This window comes from Tuber melanosporum (genome assembly GCF_000151645.1).
Source record: "Tuber melanosporum whole genome shotgun sequence assembly, scaffold_92, strain Mel28".
NCBI lineage: Eukaryota > Fungi > Ascomycota > Pezizomycetes > Pezizales > Tuberaceae > Tuber > Tuber melanosporum.
The window spans coordinates 68,562-73,430 of NW_003299142.1; positions in this window are offsets into that span (position 1 = coordinate 68,562).

Below are 4,869 nucleotides of genomic sequence, written 5' to 3' on the forward strand. Positions count from 1 at the left end.
CGCACCCACTCTAGATCAGGCGAGAGTAGTGATGACCGCGAGCGTGCTCGGGCAGATTAGGAGTGTTATGCTCGAATGCTTGAGCAAATTGGTAGACACTGCTCGAGTGCTCTATCATGATCGAGAATAATTAATCATGATAGGGTCTTGTAGATTATGATCTGCTTTTCTCTGCTAGAGTTGTGAGGCATGACAATATGTGATAATTTTTTTTTTTCGCAAAACGCAGTTACTCCGAGACCTGTGAGCCGGAGTCGTTGATGCCATTCCGTTTTCTTCGAGTCTCGTTGGGAATATGTTATCATTTGAGTAAGGCAGACAGCTTTGTTGTAATTCTTGATTGAAGTTGTACTTCTTGCTTAATTGATGCTCTACTGGAGCGCTATCAGGCCCTACTTATGCTACTTGAGAGCGCGCTACCACCACCTATGACATATACCCGTGCGAGAGAAAAGGAAAAAACAAGAGCAACGATACAACATAGCCGAGCGGTAAAAAGAAAGGAAACGCGAGCGATAATCTAACTAGTATTACAATAGAGTTTCCGAGGAAACTGTCGTAATTAACTAGGTAATGAATGAGCACTATAATAGAGTTACCGACGAAACTCTACGAGTATTATAGGCCACCGTGTCATGAGTTCATCCATAGATGAACTCATACCGGTGTGAAATTTGTTTCGTACTACACCTCAGGCGACCGTGGGATCTTACGGTAGTTGAACTTGCGAGTTATCGTAATCGTGACCTCCTGTTAAACCGTAGGATAGTGTCACAGGGAATTGACTCGCCTGTATGTCGTATTGCTAGGAAAATAAAGAGACAAGAAAAGAACACAAAAGTGGACCCGATCAAGTAAGGGTGGAAGTGTTGTCTATTGCGTTGTTCTCTGTGGGTGGCTTGACTAAACTAAGGTGGGAAGGTCGGGAGTGCTTAAGAGGACAAATTTTCCCTCCAAGACTCACCCCCTTCTGTGACAAGAAATTCTATGGAGCAAACACCCCATAGATACAGGACCTTACCCTCCTACTAACCCACAAACCCTCACCGGCAACTGTGACAGAAATTCTGTCATAATCAAGAAGTCATATTACAACAAGCTTTTATACTATCGTGCTAGATGATGACACATGACTGCCGAGACATGCATATATGCGGGTATGGAGGCTAGTGATGGGAGAGACGGGGTGTGAATTACCGAAGAAATAGGTGCAGGGCGTGGGAAATCTGTAGTTTAGAGTATCGTACGCTGCCCGTCTCGTCACTAACCTCCATACCCGAGTATAACTCAACGAGAGAAAACAGAAAGTCCGTCACCGACCTATAGCATCACACCGGGAAGGGGGGGGTTCAGAGCTGTGACTCATTGCTATGAGCGAGGGGTGGCTCGAAACGTCCTTTTTGGTGCATGAGTAAGGGACAAACCCTTTTGCTTTTGGCCAGTGAGAGAGTGATAGATCGTGATCGCCTATATTTCGAGTATGGTCGAGGTGCTTGAGCATAATCTGCTCGCGTCCATCTCCTGCCAAGAGGTAGAGGGTGTGTTTGTGAGAAATGTTCACAAGTCACAAAACTTATCATACAAGGCGGCTGTTTCTCCCTCCCGGCTCTGGTTGGTAGGGTGTCCGGGTCACCAATGCTGCGGGCACGAGCACATCTTCCCCTTGAGTTTGTTAGTGTCCTCCTCGTGGGCCTCCGTGGTATGGTTCAGGGCAATTGGAATCAACTCTCTCTGTGACCAAAAAAGACGGACGGTAAAGGAGCTATCATAATCCATGTCCACCGACAGCTCTAATCAACTCTACCTTCTATAAGATGATTAGTGGGATTGTTGCCTAAAACTTGACAGAAGGAATAATTTTAATATGCTGCTTCTGCAGGAGGAGTTTCAATTTAAAGAGGCTGATCTTTTATATAGAAGGTCAAGTGGATTCACGGAGGAAAAATTGCAAAGGAGTTCGGTGCGAGGGAAGACTGATAAGTAGACATAGGGCTTAGGGTATGGGAATATTTGAATTATTAGGGGTGAACTATCGTAGCCTATAGATTTTTGTTAGCTGGAGAGTACAGTACGGGTACGCTGGAATAGTAAGTTTCTATTCGAAGGTGAGGGTATATCAATCGCAATACTGCGGACAGCCCCCCTAGCTAGTCTCTCGAAGACCTGGAGATAACGGAGATTTCACTGTACGGGTGAGAAACTCGCGAACGACATCCGTTCCATTTATGAAACCCAGTAGTGTCAGAATTTTTGACGGTCGGGAGAATGCAGGATCACTCAACGGTTCTACTCGATAGAAACAGGGGAATAGCACTTACGATGGGCGGGGTTTATCACAAGATAGATATTAACTACAGCACAAACGATTCGCACAGGTTTCAACATGAGAGATTAAGCTGGCTGACAGGGTTTTCGGCCACCCATAGTTTTTGGCTATCACAACGGCTCCCGGTATCATGAACTCCCAACTTTTAAACTAAGTCTACAGGAGCAATAAAAATTAAAAACAGAATAAATCTTATAAAATTGAACATATTTACATTTGCCACTCGAACATACAGGATTTCATTTTCGCTTTCTGAAGTGCCCTGGAAGTTTGCAGAGGTTCTGCCTCAAGTGCTGGACATTTCTTTATCAATGCCTGCTCAGCCCTGGCTGCTTCATCCATTGAGTTCTTAATAGCTTCTGCATTGGCAAAAAGAGTATTCGGGTCAGTAGCCACCTTTCTTTTCATTTTTTTTACTCAGCAGTTCCTCTAGCTGTATCAAGAGCTGATAGTTACTCGCTTGAACCAATGCTTTCTCAGTTACAAGCTTGCCAATTGCCTTATTAGCCTTTCGCAATATGAACCGCAGGTCTTGTCTCATATGGCCGAGCTTCCCTATCGATAAATGAAGGTCCCGTGGATGCTTGGGAGTAGGAAATATCATATCATCCTCATTAAACTCGTATTTGGTACACTTTGGTGTAGTAGGTGGTGGAGGTTCAGTTGTAATATAGATTTGTAAGGAATTGAGGGCTATGGAAGGGTTCCAGGGATAGAGGCTGGTTTGCTGACCATCCTGATCTCAGTAGACAAGAAGTGACGGTCTCAGCTCATGCTTTCTGATAACATTGAATGAAGTGACGCTTTTTGACCAGGGCTGCATCATCCAACAAAGCAAGATCCGTAATCTCTCTTCAATAATGTGACTTAAGTGTAGAGAATGTTCCCAGGTCGAGAGGCTGGAGAACGTTGCTTGAATGAGCAGGAAGAAAGAGAAGAGACATATTATTTTGTTTACAATCCCACATAAACTCGATATGAACATGACTACTATGTCTATTTAGGATGAAAAGATGTGACATTTCCCTCCCCATAGAATTAGTCTGAGCTGTTTCAGGAAGAAATATTTCCTTTAACCAGCGGAGAGCAATACAGTTTACAGTCCAGCCTTTAGATGAGGTGGTAATTAGCCGATCTGGAATATCATAATCTGTAAACTATGATGTCTGAACGGCTTTGCGTTTGAAGATGACAAAAGGATAGATGGAGTGACCTGAGGTACTAATATACTCAAGTAGAGAGATCTACTCACAGTTTTCAGGTGATTTGATATACGTTTATCGTTTTCTGCTGGCTCCCAGTACTCTCGAGTTGTTGCAAATACTAAGACCAATCCCATGTTCATCCATATTCCATACATCCTCTTCTTGAATGTTTTTTTGATGGCATATCACATTGAAGTTCTCGAAAAACTTCTGAATTTGCTCTGACTGGGTACTACAGATACAGGATTACTCAATTGGCTTGCCCAGTAAGGTGTTGATATGGGGATTGCCTTTAAGGAAGTTGAGAGCCCATCGTTTACTGAGAAGCTCCATCTCTCCAGATGCCCTAAGAATCAGGATAGCTATTTCCTGAAGCTGTTTATGTGAGGGAGCATTGCTAGGAGCTTCCTGTTCTATTATCCAATCTTGTAACATGTTCACAAGGTGCTAATCACGTTATCGGTAAATGGTATGATAGTTGGCAGGTGGCCTGCTCTACCAGAGAGTAGGCAAGAGCTGGAAATTAAAGGAAGCTTCGGGGGTATACTGAGAAACAAAGAGATAACTATTCAACTAAGTATATTGAAATACAGTATGTTGAAGTCTACCTTTTCCATCGTGGAAACAGGAGGTATTTAAATACACAAATCTGTTTATATCTAGCATGAATAAAACCAATTAAAGATATCAAGCAATATCCTTTGGTAAAACAAATCAAGTATCAAACGATACTTAAAATAAAACATAAAACAAAACTAAGTATCAAACAATACTTAAAACAAACCAAGTATCTAAGTGATACTTAAAATAAAACATAAAACAAAACTAAGTATCAAACAATACTTAAAACAAACCAAGTATCTAAGCGATACTTAAAACAAAACTAAGTATCAAATAATACTTAAAACAAACCAAGTATCAAAGCGATACTTAAAACAAAACATAAAACATGACTATTAACCAAGTACCCTTACCGGTTACATTTCCTAAAGCAAAACAACTGTTTAAACAAACAAAACCTAATAATCATCAAAAGCTGAGTCTGAGAAACTAAAGGCTTCAGTTTCCACTATAAGTTCTTCATCATAAGTATCACACTAGAGACTAGAAGAAATCCTAAGAAAATATCAGAATCCAAAGAAATGTAAATTACAGAAGTTACAAATACCAGATTCATGCTGTATGTCTACTCAAGCATTGTTACAATCAGGGCAGTAGTCTACCCAGAGGATAGCGAAGTAGTCCTTAGGTTGGATAACATCGCTGTTCAATAACAGTTCAACCAGCTGTCATCACAGCCTCACATTGAGTTCCACATAGTTTGACATCGTTATGGTA